We start from the raw sequence: 13,295 nt of genomic DNA, 5'->3' as shown, positions 1-13,295 counted from the left end.
AAAAGAAAAGCGAAGCTGGAACTATCACAATTCCAGACTTTGAGTTATATTATAAAGCTATAGTAATCAAAACAGTATGGTCCTGGCACAAAAACAGACATATAGATTAATAAAACAGAAAACTCAGAAATAAACCCACAATTATATGGTCAATTAATCTTCAACAAAGCAAGAAAGAATATCCACTGGGGAAAAGACAGTCTTTTCAACAAATGGTTTTGAAACAACTGTTCAGCTACATGTTGGACCACTTTCTGAAAATTAGATGGCTCAGCTGGCTAAGCATCTGACATCAGTTCAGGTCATGATCTCATGGTTCGTGATCTGGAGCCCCATATTAGGCTCCCTGATGTCAGCTTAGACCCCGCTTTGGTTCCTCTGTCTCCCTCTCTCTCTGCCCCTTCCCCACTCATGAGCATCCATCATGTGCTCTCTCACTCAAAAATAATAAACATTTTTAAAAAATGGATGAAAGATCTAAATCTGAGACCTGAGGCCATAAAAATCCTAGAAGATGACACAAGCAGTAATGTTTCTGACACTGGCTGTAACGTTTTGCTAGATATGTCTCCTAAAGCAAGAAAATTAAAAAATAAACTATTGGGACTACGTCAAAATAAAAAGGTTTTACATAGTGAAGGAAACAACACAACTAAAAGGGAACCTACTGAATGGGAGGAAGTATTAGCAAATGATACAGCTGTTAAAGTCTTAGTATCCAAAACATATAAAGAACTTCTGCAACTCAACACCCAAACCCTAAATAACCTAATTAAAAATGGGCAGAAGACATGAACAACATTTCTCCAAAGAAGACATCCAGGAGGCCAAAAGACAAATGTAAAGACTTTCATCATCACTCATCATCCATGAAATGCAAATCAATACCACAATAAAACCTCACCTCACACCTGTCAGAATGACTAAAATAAACACAAGGAATAGTAGGTGTTGGCGAAGATGTAGAGAAACAGGAACTCTCTTGCATGGTTGGTGGGAATGCCAATTGGTACAGCCACTGTAGAAAACAGTATGGAGGGTCCTCATAAAATTAAAAATAGAACTGCCCTATGATTTAGTAATCACCCTACTGGATATTTACCCAAAGAATAAAAAAACACAAATTCAAAGGAATACATGCACCTCGATGTTTATAGCATCATTGGCTACAACAGCTAAAGTATGCAAGCAGCCCAAGCATCCATTGATTGGTGAGTGGATAAAGAAGATGTGGTATACATATACAATAGAATATTAAAGCCATAAAATAGCCATAAAAAGGATAAAATCTTGCCATTTGCAACAACATGGATGGTGCTACAGAGTATAATGCTAAGTGAAATTAGAGAAAAGCAAATGCATATGATTTCACTCATGTGGAATTTAAGAAACAAAACAAATAAGCAAAGGAAAAAAGAGAACCAAGAAACAGACACTTATCCATAGAGAACAAACTGATGGATACCAGAGGGGAAGGGGGGCGAGGGGTGAGACAGGTGATGGGGATTAAGGGGTGCACTTGTGATGAATGGTAGGGCATGGAAGTGCTGAATCACTACAGTGTACACCTGAAACTACTGTAACACTGTATGTTAACGATACTAGAACTAAAGTAATAAAACATTGGCCACTCTGACATATTAAAAAAGAAAGTGGAAATGATAAATACAACATTATACAAAAAGGGAAATCAAGTATATTATATGCCATTTCCCTGCATTTCACCAAGCTATATTAGATGGTGAGAAAGAGCAGTAGTTAGGAGAGACTTTAGGAATGTTACAGGTACCATAAACAACCAGCCTTTGAGACAAAAATATCAAAAAGACTTGAGTATTAACATTATTTATATCTAAAATGAATGATGGGAAATAAAAGAAGTGAATTCACTGGCCCTTCTCCCTATGGCACAGGTAAATTCGTTTTTTAATGTTATCTTGGCATAATGAGAAAGTCTGAAAACAGTTTGGAATGGGTACACTGTCAGGTATTGAATCTGTCCTTTAAAATATAATCATGGGGATCCCTGGGTGGCCTGGTTGGTTGAGTTTCTGACTCGGTTTTGGCTCAGGTCATGATCTCATGGTTCATGTGTTCCAGCCCCGTGACTGGCTCTACCCTGACGGTAGGGAGCCAGTTTGTGATTCTCTCTCTGCCCCTCGCCCCTTCAAAACAAATAACCTTAAATATATACATATATAATCATAAAATTAATATGTTGGTCCTGAATTTACTGTGTTTAAGGGAGATTTTTATGAACTGGATTACAGTGTGGAAATGGAAGTGTCCAATAACCATTATGTTATTAATGCTCATTTTGAAAGCAGTGAAATGGTATAATCAATGAAATTGCAGCATTGTTTAGCTGGTGGAGATGGTATACTAGTATGTTTAGAGCGTAGTTCCTCTTTAGAATGAGGATGAAGAAAGTAAAAAAATAAAAATACTACGTGAAGAATGGCTAAACTTGTAAGTCAGGCTTGCCAAGCATATCCATCATTCTTCTGATATGAAGGGAAGAATTTATTTGCTTTGGAAAAACAAAGAGGATTATTGCTTTGGGAAACACACCTGTTAAAATGTGCTTGGGTTCTTCAAAAATAGGTGCCTTAATCTGAGGTTTTTAGTCTTCTAACCTGGAGGTAAGAGTTTGTGTGTACGTTTCTCGGGAGAGGGTGTGTAGCTTTTACCAGATACTGAATGGGGTCATCTCCTGGATAATCTTAAATTGCTTCCCCAATGCTTACTAACATCTTCTCATATTAACGTCAGCAACTTAGCGGTGGGGCCTTCTATTCTTGTAACTGAAGCACAACTGTCGTAGAGTAAACTGTACGTATTTAGAGCATACAATTTGATTAAGTTCTTTAAGTTTATTTATTTATCTTGAGAGAGAGAGAGAGAGAGAGAGAGAGAGAGAGAGTGTGTGTGTGTGTGTGTGTGTGTGTGTGCACATGAGCAGGAGAAGAGAGAGAGGGAGAAAGGATCCTAAGTGATGATGCAGGGCTTGAACTCATGAACCATAAGATCATGACCTGAGCCAAAACCAACAGTCAGGCGCTTACCTACTAAAGCCACCCTGGCGCCCCCAATTTGTTAAGTTCTGATACATGTATACACCAATGAAACCACTACCACAAACAAGATAAAGAACATATCCCAAATATGCAAACACTTCCTCAGATCTGCTGCTCTCCATTCTATCCAGGAAACCACTGATCTGTCTGTGATCACTATAAGTTTCATTTTCTAAAACTTTTTACACATGGAGCCATATAGTGTATACTTATCTTGTCTGGCTTTTTTTTTTTTTTGATATACCATATCCATTCCTTTTTAAAGTAGTGTTCCATTGTAAGGACATACCACAGTTTGTTTGCATATTCATCTCTTGATAGACATCTATGTTGTTTCCAGGTTTTGCTGTTATAAATAAAGTAGTTATCAGCATTCATGTATAAACCCTGTATAGACACACACTGTCCTTTCACTTGGGTAGATACCTAGGAATAGAACGGGTGGCTCATATGTGTCACTTAAGAAATTACTGAAATGTTTTCTACGGCAAGTGTATCATTTTTACATTCCTACAAGCAGTGTGAGGGAGTTTCAGTTTCTTACACCCTTGCTACCGTTGGTTGTAACTTAAATTTACATTTCCCTACATCCTTCTAGATGCTTATTTCGTGTCATCTTTCTTAAGGTCACTTTCTAACAATTAAGGGTTTCTATAAATGCAGGTGTGTTTTTTTCTCTGTTAAGTAGAAGGCTTTTTCTAAAAAGAACGAAAAGTCTTTGCTAAGGTACTGTAAGTATTTCTTCATCTAATACGTAAGCTTTTCAGATCTCCTGGCTTATCTAGTAAATGATAAAAATACAAATATAAAGAGATCAGCTAGAGCTAGAACAGCATCAGTCCACATCTTGGAAGCTTCCTATCTAGAGTTCAGAAACCTCAGCCCTACTAGGGATTTTTGAGTGGAATTAAAAAAGAAAAGGAAGTAATCATATCATGGAAGGCAGACAAGATAAGATATGGGAAATCCACCCACTTTGATTTTTAGAGGTAAAAAGAAAAGCTGGTCCCAGTCCTCACTGTTTACAGCAAGAGGTCTTATTTAATTAAGCTAGATTCCAAGAGTAGAGTCCCGCACCCAAGAGCACACTCTGGAAATATTAACAAGACTGTGTATGTAAGGTAAGACATATTTCCCAAACACGGCTGAAAGAAGACTTCCATGCGGCACAGACTACAAAGTCCGACAACGGGGTAGCTGACCTCCACTTCATGTAGTAGACTAAAAACAATGTGTGTCTTTTTCGATGCCTATCCTCACTTGACTGAAAACAAAAACACTTACAGAGATAAGTGTTTATGAGATAAGATTTATGACCTTGTCAAGTCGTTCAAATTCTAGAAAAGTTCTAATAAGTCAGAGGAAATACACCAAAGGGAAATGAAACAACTCATGGGATCAACTTGTTCTTGCTGCCACTTTTGCTTTATCTTGACTTTTTTAAATGTGTGTTTATATTTGAGACTGAGACAGAGTGTGAGCAGGGGAGGGGAAGAGAGAGGGACACACAGAATCAGAAGCAGGCTCCAGGCTCTGAGCTAGCTGTCAGCACAGAGCCCAGTGCGGGGCTTGAACTCACAGACCATGAGATCATGACCTGAGCTGAAGTTGGACACTTAACCAACTGAGCCACCCAGGCGCCCCCTATCTTGATTTGTTTATAACCAGGTTTTCCAATAGTCACATATTAATCAAACACACACACACACACACACACCGCTTGAGATTTAGCCTGGTGGCTGCTGGACTGGGGAAAGCTTTGGAAAAGTTAAAATTAATGAGACAGTAACACACTGATAAGAAGACTGCTCCTTAAATTACAGGCCAATGCAGCCAACTGAGGCAGCGCCATCTGGCGTAAGCACAAAGCTGGGAGAAGCCTGAAGACTCCTGACCTGGCTTGTGGTGGTCGCCTTCTAAACACACACATTTCTCACACACGTGGCCAGCCTGGACCGAGGAGGAGAGCTGAGCTTCCGTTTACATGATGTGCACTGCCCCAGAGGAGGACATCTATTTTATCTTCATTTCTTGAGCTATTTTCTTCTTTGTGGTACAGATCCAAAGCGTTTGAAGTAAGGGTTTAGTAGCCCGTGAAAAGTACAGACCAAAGCAGAACAATTTACTTCTTTAATAATAAGACATCCAATCGATTCAAGGGTGGACTGGGACCTCACTCTAGTGTAGGACGTAGCTGGAAGAAGAAAGGACCTGAAGTCTGATGCTGTTCATAATGCACAGAACAAACCCTGGAAAATCACCTTCCCTGTGCCTTACACCGGTGAGATTCAAAGTAGCCGGCTGCCAAAACATTTCCCTGTCCACATGAAGTCTGGAATGTGCGCCAGAACGTAAGTCACTCACGGCTTCCTTCATTGAGAAAGTCTTGTTATCCCCAATCCCCAACCCCCTCAAGAAAAAAGTTAGCTGAATGTCACAATGTGCTTAAATGTTGGTTGATACTATGGCACAAGCCAGTACGTGGACCCCACTGAATAGGACCACTTTGGACTATTCCCAAAATAATATTAACCTGCCCCCTTCTTTCCTCCACCATTCTTGACGGATTGGGTTGGATCAAGTCTAAGAAAACTGGCTGTGTTATGTAGTATCTCCAACAACAGGTAAGATATTTAAATGGCACTTTTTGCAGAAACTTCACAATCAGTGATAGAATAAAAGAAGAATAGTAGGAATGTGGAAAAGAGCTTATGAAAGAAAATGAAATACAAAACTTCATAAAGAAGCTTCTTGTCAAGAGTGTCATATTCAATTTAACATTTGTGCTGTGTTTTTAATTTTTAACAAATCATTGTTAATTGTTGCATGAAAATAAGCTGGCATGAGTTTAGCAGACTTTGTACCTGCAGCTTTGATCTTATCTAGTGAATGTGAGACAATCATTATATTGAACAAAGGCCTCGCTTTTATGCACGATTTTATGCACGATTAAATCTGAAAGACCATCTCCATTATCTCCTCCCTTACCCCGCCCAGTCCCCTCTCCCAATGCGAGGTAACTACCCTCTCTCTGAGTGACAGCAGGCGGAGCTTCCTCGGAACACACAGGGAGGGGCCAGGGCCTGCTCACTGCTCTGACAGGGTGGCGTGGGGGGAAGGGTCAGTGCCGATGCCCCTGCCAGAACTCTGAGGCACCGGCCAGCTGTACTAAGGTCCACTGGGCAGCCTGTACAACCCAGAAAAAGCACAGCTGGCAGAGTCATTACAAAATCGGAGGTTAGGGACCATGAAATATGAGCAGAAATTAAAGGCTGACTTAGACCAGAGAGAAGACAGTCTGAAATTCCTATTATACTAGTTCTGAGATTTGTGGTATGGGATCTGTCTAGAACTATGTATTTTCTTATTTTGTAATCTTTTTTAAATTTTGCATTACACTCTTTGACACCAAAATGAACTTTAAAAAAAGTACATGTTTAATAAAAAGTGAGGTCCTCATTTTCTTTTTCCATAAAGCCACGGAACCCACACACAGTGTCTGTCAAAGTTTACCACCCATCCTGGGGCTGCAGTTATTAGGTCACTGACTCCCAAGAACATCCAGAGACACAAGCTGACTAACAAAGCATTCGAGAACCTCTTTCAAGAGGTAGCAGTTACTTTTCAAAGACTATTTCCAGAAGAAAATGACTTGCCAGGCACAAATGCAGGAGGTATGTTTACATATTACCCTTTGACAGATACTTTTAATCTTGCACGCTCAAAAATGTCATGGTTGACATGATAAAAACAGTATGGTCATCCTACTTACCCGGGATCTAACTGAGGCTCCTGGAAAACAGACCCCACCTGTCACTTCCAGAGTCCCAGCCAGTGCCCAACACTGAGCCTGGCACCCAACAGGTGCCAAATGAATTAACAAAGGAGAAATCTCCAAGTACCTAGTTTACAGGATTAGGAAGTTGTTCTTCAGAAGTTGATATCCCCCCTTCCTCCTGCTCCCCATTCACACAACGATGAGAAGAACTGGAGCTGATCTGAGTGATGTAAGGCTTGTCTTCTTAGATCTCTGGCTTCCACTTTATGTTACCCACCCTGTACCATAGACACAACTTCCTTAACCTTGTTAAATGCTTGAAAAACTCCTCCCCCTCTCTAACTGGCCAAAGTAGCAGAAAGACAAAGATGAGGTCTATTTAGCTCGCTGTTGTACACCCAATACCCAGGACAGGGCGTGGCTCACAGAAGGTACACATAAATAATTATGGAATGCATGAACGAGAAGAAACGAGCAGCACATCTTGTCAAGGATGTTATGCTAACTCTTCCAAAGACTCTGCAATTAAATCCGAGCCTTAATCTCTCATTATGGACAGAAGGATAGGTTTCATGGTAAAGAAATTTTAGGCAATTAGAAACTAGTGAAGATGGAATTACTCTATTGCAGAAGGAGGAGGTGCAACCTCTCTTCGTCCCTAATATTCAATGAAAACTATGAGGAATTCAGGCATTCGTGTGTACTTTCTCATTACATACACTGAACCTGAGACCCTTCATCCCTCCCGTCTGCACTAGGTCTCCCAGATGCTGGAAGCTGGGTCTGCAGCACTCACTCTTCTAAGATTATCCCTTCGACCCTGACAGCATGCACTGGGTCTTCTCTCCCTAAATTATAACATGGGACTTATTTATTTTTATTTTTTTAAATAGTTTATTGTCAAATTGGTTTCCATATAACACCCAGTGCTTCTCCCCACAAGTGCCCCCCACCATGACCATCACCCTCCCTCCCCCCCCCTTCAGTCCATGGTTCGTTTTCAGTATTCAGTAGTCTCCCTTGATCTGTGTCCCTCACTCTCCCCCACTCTCTTTCCCCCTTCCTCTCCCCATAGTCCCCCTGCCAGGTCTCTCCTGTTAGACCTACGAATGCAAACATATGGTATCTGTCCTTCTCTGCCTGACTTATTTCACTTAGCATGACACCCTCAAGGTCCATCCACTTTGCTACAAATGGCCAGATTTCATTCTTCCTCATTGCCATATAGTACTCCATTGTGTATATATACCACATCTTCTTGATCCATTCGTCAGGTGATGGACATTTAGGCTCTTTCCATAACATGGTATTTAAACTATGTTCATCTACCTTCCTGTGCCCGAGTTCATCCCAGTGTGAAAACTCAATGCGTCCTGGACTCTAATTTCTGCTATTTCCAACCCTCCAAAATCAAAGGATGTTGGGCAGTAGTACCTATTCAAAGATCCTTCACATGAATGTTTTATCATGAGAAAGTAGCTCTTGAGGAGACCACCGAGGACTTGTGCCCTCTCTGTTGTGGGCCAGCGTCTGGGGAGAGCAGGGAAGGGGATGGGGTGTACAAGAAAAGCTGTTGCTTGTTAAGACCCATGACTTTTGCAAGCAGGTGTGTGTTCTAATATGTGTACATGTTCAGTCATTAAACAGATTCCTACAAAAGTGTGAACCATAAGCTGACGTTCCCGTAGATGTTGGGGAGACACAAACACAAGTAATGTGCACCTGGGCTTGCCTAGTGTGTGGGCAGATTCGTAACCCAATGGACCATGATAGCAAGATCCGCAAGTGTTGTTGGCAGGGTAGGAATAAGGCATAAGCACACCAAAGGCCTGGAAGGTAGTTCTGGGTAGGACTTCAGTAAGAGTGATACCTAATCCACATCTAGAAAGAAGAGTGGAGGTTTGTCAACTAAACGGGACCATTCCCAGCAGAGGAAGAGCATGTGAGACGGGAGCGGAGCATGTCTGAGGGCACCACTGAGGGTCCGGCATGTAGCAGGGAGCCTGGCACAGAGGGACCATGGGAGACACAGGTGAGGAAGCTGCCAGAGGCTGATCGCCGGGGTCTTGTCCACCAAGGAGGACACTTTTCCACCCAGGAAATGGGTTTAAAGTATTATACCAGTTAGCAATGTTGACTATACATGCTGAAAATTATGATCGTCATTGTTGAAAGTTTGTGGAGAAAGAAATCTAAAATTCTGGTTTGGCTTTGGAAAAGCAAAGGTATTTTAACAGTCATATGAGATGCTGAATAGAACTGAGCATATCATTATATAGGACTTTTTAATGTTTTAAAATGGAAAGCTTTATACATGTACACCCAGTTTTCATATTTGCTGTCCATGTAAAATGACATTCTCATGCAGAATGTGAAAAAAAATTAATACAGTACATTGCCTGGGTTGAGACACAGTAAAGGAGGAACTAAAACACCTGGTGAGTGTTCTCTCATGCAGGCAGCCTCAGCTACTCCACGATGCTGTGGTGCACGGGGTGTGGGTTTAACGCAACTAACCTTACGTGGAGGAGCTCTTTTCCCCAGATGATTCGTTAATGGAGAAATCACTGTATCTTACTATATTAGTTACTCTAATTGAACAGATAAGAAACCTCGTATCAGCGAATCATTTTTCTCTCCTGACATTGTTCTCTTCCCACCAGGGTAATGGAGAAGGAAGAGCCATTATCGAAAAGAAGATAAAAACGACACTGGAAAAAAACCAGCCTCAGTGAAAGAACTTCCAAATTGATTTTTTTGTTGTATGTTTGTTTTACCAAAGCTGTATGAATAAAGTTAGCAGTGGAAAAGCGGTTTATAATGTGTCCTGAGGTTAGAGGGGACGTGCAGGGGGCTCCAGACTGCTGCCTTCCTTCTTCAGGCACAACTCTCTGTACGTCATTTAAGACCTGAGGAAGTTGTTTATCTTACATCTGAGGATGTCTACAGAAGGTTTCCATCTCCCCATGACCCATTTCCACAGTGCACCCTGTTACAACTTTATCACCCGCCAGAGCATCTTAATGAAGCCACTAGCCTTACTGACCTCTTGGTGGATATACGACATGAATTTAGGGGGAAAAGCAGTTCCTTAAATAGTAAAACACAGCCTCCAGGACTCCACATAGGCATTACTATCAGTAGTAAATACTAGGGCCACCTGGGTGGCTCAGTCAGTCATCTGACTCTTGATGTTGGCTCAGGTCATTAGATCTTATGACCCGTGAGATCAAGCCCCTCATCCGGCTCTCTACTAAAAGTGCTGTCCCCGTTTGGGATTCTATCTCTCCTTCTCTCTCTCTGCCCCTCCTCTGCTCATGTTCTCTTTCTCTCAAAATAAACAAACATTTTTAAAAAACAGTAAATACTAACTTACATGCTTTAGGGTATCAAGGTAGTAATTCCGCACCTACTACATGTCATAAGAAGGTATTTTCAAGAAATAAATACCCTGGAAATTCAATTGTTTTCAAACAGCCTTACCTTTAAACTCTTGGCAGCCTGAGATTCACTGTTGTGATGGATGTGCACTTCTAGATTATTCATTAAGTAAAATGCAGCATATTGGGATGGAGGGAAACATTGAGTATGCCAAAACTGAGATCACAGGATCTTTCTCCTACTATTTCTCTGGTATTCACCAATTATATGTGCTTTGGCCAGCACCATCATCTTGCACAATAAACCGAGTTATTAGAAATTCTAGTCTTATTTGGAATGGAGAAAACAGAGACCATCTTAAAATGTATACTTTAAGAGCCTTGTCCCTCCTGCCAAACACAGTCTAGATAATTATCAAAAAGATATTTTTTTGCTGTCATTATCAGAAATTATTAGGAGAATGGCAGGGGAAATGAGAGGGCCTGCCATGAGGATGTGCTGGGTCTCTAAGGACTAGTGGGGGTGGTGGGGAGACCAAATCACTTTTATGTTTAAAAATAGCAACCAAGACAATCCAGAGAACTACTATAATTTTGGCTTTGGTCCTTGTAATGATATTGGACTTTCTGAATGAGAAGATTACCAAACTTTCAGAAATGTTCTGTACTTACAAAGGGGTCAGATATCACAAGTTCCTTGCAAGTATATTAAACACAATAAAGCTATTTGAATTTCAGATTTCTGTTACCCTCCCTAATAGAGAAGATACATATTTGCTGTATTTCAGCCTTCAGATACGGCTGAAATACAGTAAATACCTGAGCACAACAAGTGAAGTTAGATGTTTTACTATAGGTAGGAGATAAAAAATAAGCGGAACGGATGTCACACTGATTTGAGGGATAAAGAACAGAAGGAGACAAACAAAACACGTCTGGCCAGGGAATAGACAAGAAAGGAACACCGAAGGTCATTATGAGGCCCAGGTAGTTTGCCCGTCTGTGTAAACAAAGTGGTTGATTAGCTTAAGGAAGGGAACTGCTCATAGGAGGATGTGGAAAAGGGGCTCATGGCATGGGCAGTAATGAGATCAAGGACTAAGAGGAGTCACAGGCAATTAAAATCCAGAAGAGGAGCCAGGAAAGAGATGCTGACTTGGGGATGATCATCAATAATGCACTGAGGAATAAAAATCAGAAGAATGTTTGACAGCAGTGAAAAGGGCAAACAAGACTGTGGGCTGCATGCGTAGCCTCAGAGAGAACCAGGCAGCGCTGCTTATTCCGATGCTATTTAAGGCAGCAAGATCTCATTAACTCTGGGAAGATCTGGCTTCTCCTACCCAATGGAAAAAATTGAGTGAAAAGCTGCGAGTTGCAACTGAAGTTGATTCCAGATTCAAAAGACTGGGGAACAAGTAAGGACAAGGCAGCTCCTGGCCCTCTTGCGGTTCCCGGCACTAGCCGAAGGCCTGCCTGCCCATCTGCCCTCCCTCCCCTCCCCTCCCCTGGCCCCTTCCCCCTCCCTGGGTTTACCATAATCCTATACTTTTAGAGTGTTAAAAAGAGGATTAGCAGATTTAGATTAGCCAACTGTGAGAAGGGCAAGGATGTAAACTTTGTGATAGCATCACTCCTCTTCATAGAAACGTCTATGGCAGCAGAGTTAATATGGAAGGCTGCAGAACATTTATGAGAAAAATGAAGACATGCTATTCCCAAGGTGAAAGGTAAATGAGAATTCTTTTATTGATATGCTCTGTTCATGGCTGTCCAATCATTTAATAAAAGAGACCATTAAGGAGATGGTCCCTGGAATTCCAATCAATCCTAGGGGGGCATGGCAGAGGGTAACCCCGTCTGGGAGAGGTCCTCATATTTTCACAAAGACCAGTCTGCACTGAGTCACCCAGGGAATAGTGAAACTTCCAAATAACTCCCACATAATCGTGTCTTTCTGCATTCCTTTTAATAAGATTTTAAGTTCACTGACTGACAATGACCCCTGGTGGAGCAAGTCCTTGGGCTGACAGTTCTGCATTTTGACTTTGAAGAATTCTGCCAATGACAATAGTGAAACTGTTACTTCTGGATAAGTAAAATATTAATAATTAATGATAACATATTTACTGAGACTAATCATGCTCTATATGTATCTGTACATACCATGCCCTACACTTTCATGTTGGAACTAGCATCCACTCCGTTTTACAGAGGAAACTCAGGCACAGAGAGAGGAAGCAACTTGCTCAAAATCACACAGCGTGGAAGGGGCTGAGACAGGCTCTGAACGAGGCAGTTTGGCTCACCAGAACTTTCAGGCACAGCCACAGCGCATGCTGCCTCCCAGATACCTACCACCTTAACACAGACTTATTGTTTTACGGCAGGTACTCAAAAATCAGGACTTAAGAGGAACTACTGGTGCCCCTCATATATGGGGTCCCCTCCCCACATCAAAGAGCTGGCACCAACGTGGCTTCATCTTGCCTAAAAGCTAGTTTTGCTCCTGCAAAGCAGTCCGGAGGCCTGTGTGAAGGTCCCCTTGGGGACCTGAAGAGTGAGCCAAGAAAGAAGTGCAACATTATCAGAAAGCCCTCCACGTTCTCCAGCATGGCCATTTTAGAAAAAATTAGGGCTGATATGTCCCAAAATACAATTCCATCATCTTTTTGATCTTAGTGCCTTTTCAGCTATGATTTTTCAAACACCTCAACTACTCAAAAACTTGACAGCCAGTCCCAGTTAAAGCTGTGGAAAGGAGAAGCTGCTTTGAAGATTATTTTGTTGCTGATGCGTCTACATCTTATTTCTTGCTTTAAGGAAAAACAACAACAACAACATTTTCTTCCTTAGACAAAGCCTTCCCCTTGTTAATATGAGAAAGAAAAATAATTTGCTGGACTCGAAGACAGTGATGGAGCAAACTTAGTTTACATTTAATGATGACTTTACAAGCTCACACGTAAAATTCTTGAGAAAATGAGCATATTTAAAACCACCTTAAAAACGACGGTATCGGGTATACTTGGAAAACTGCCTCTCGCAGGAGAAGGGGTT

At 41.4% G+C, this 13,295-nt stretch overlaps 1 protein-coding gene and 1 long non-coding RNA gene across 2 annotated transcripts in view; one reads left to right on the top strand and one right to left on the bottom strand.

The window, feature by feature from the left end:
* Positions 1–13,295, bottom strand: part of STK39 (serine/threonine kinase 39) — a gene marked incomplete at its 5' end in the record, with an annotated part of 389,113 nt that overhangs the window by 23,239 nt on the left and 352,579 nt on the right. The gene's annotated exons all lie outside the window — the stretch shown is intronic.
* Positions 5,159–9,671, top strand: LOC115287750. The gene is made up of 2 exons (XR_003906627.1): positions 5,159–5,428; positions 9,519–9,671. It is a non-coding gene; the product is annotated as an uncharacterized LOC115287750 (long non-coding RNA).

This window comes from Suricata suricatta, chromosome 3 (assembly GCF_006229205.1).
Source record: "Suricata suricatta isolate VVHF042 chromosome 3, meerkat_22Aug2017_6uvM2_HiC, whole genome shotgun sequence".
Classification (NCBI taxonomy): Eukaryota; Metazoa; Chordata; class Mammalia; order Carnivora; family Herpestidae; genus Suricata; species Suricata suricatta.
Note: the sequence above shows the minus strand (reverse complement) of the source record. Positions and strands in the feature narration are given on the sequence as shown.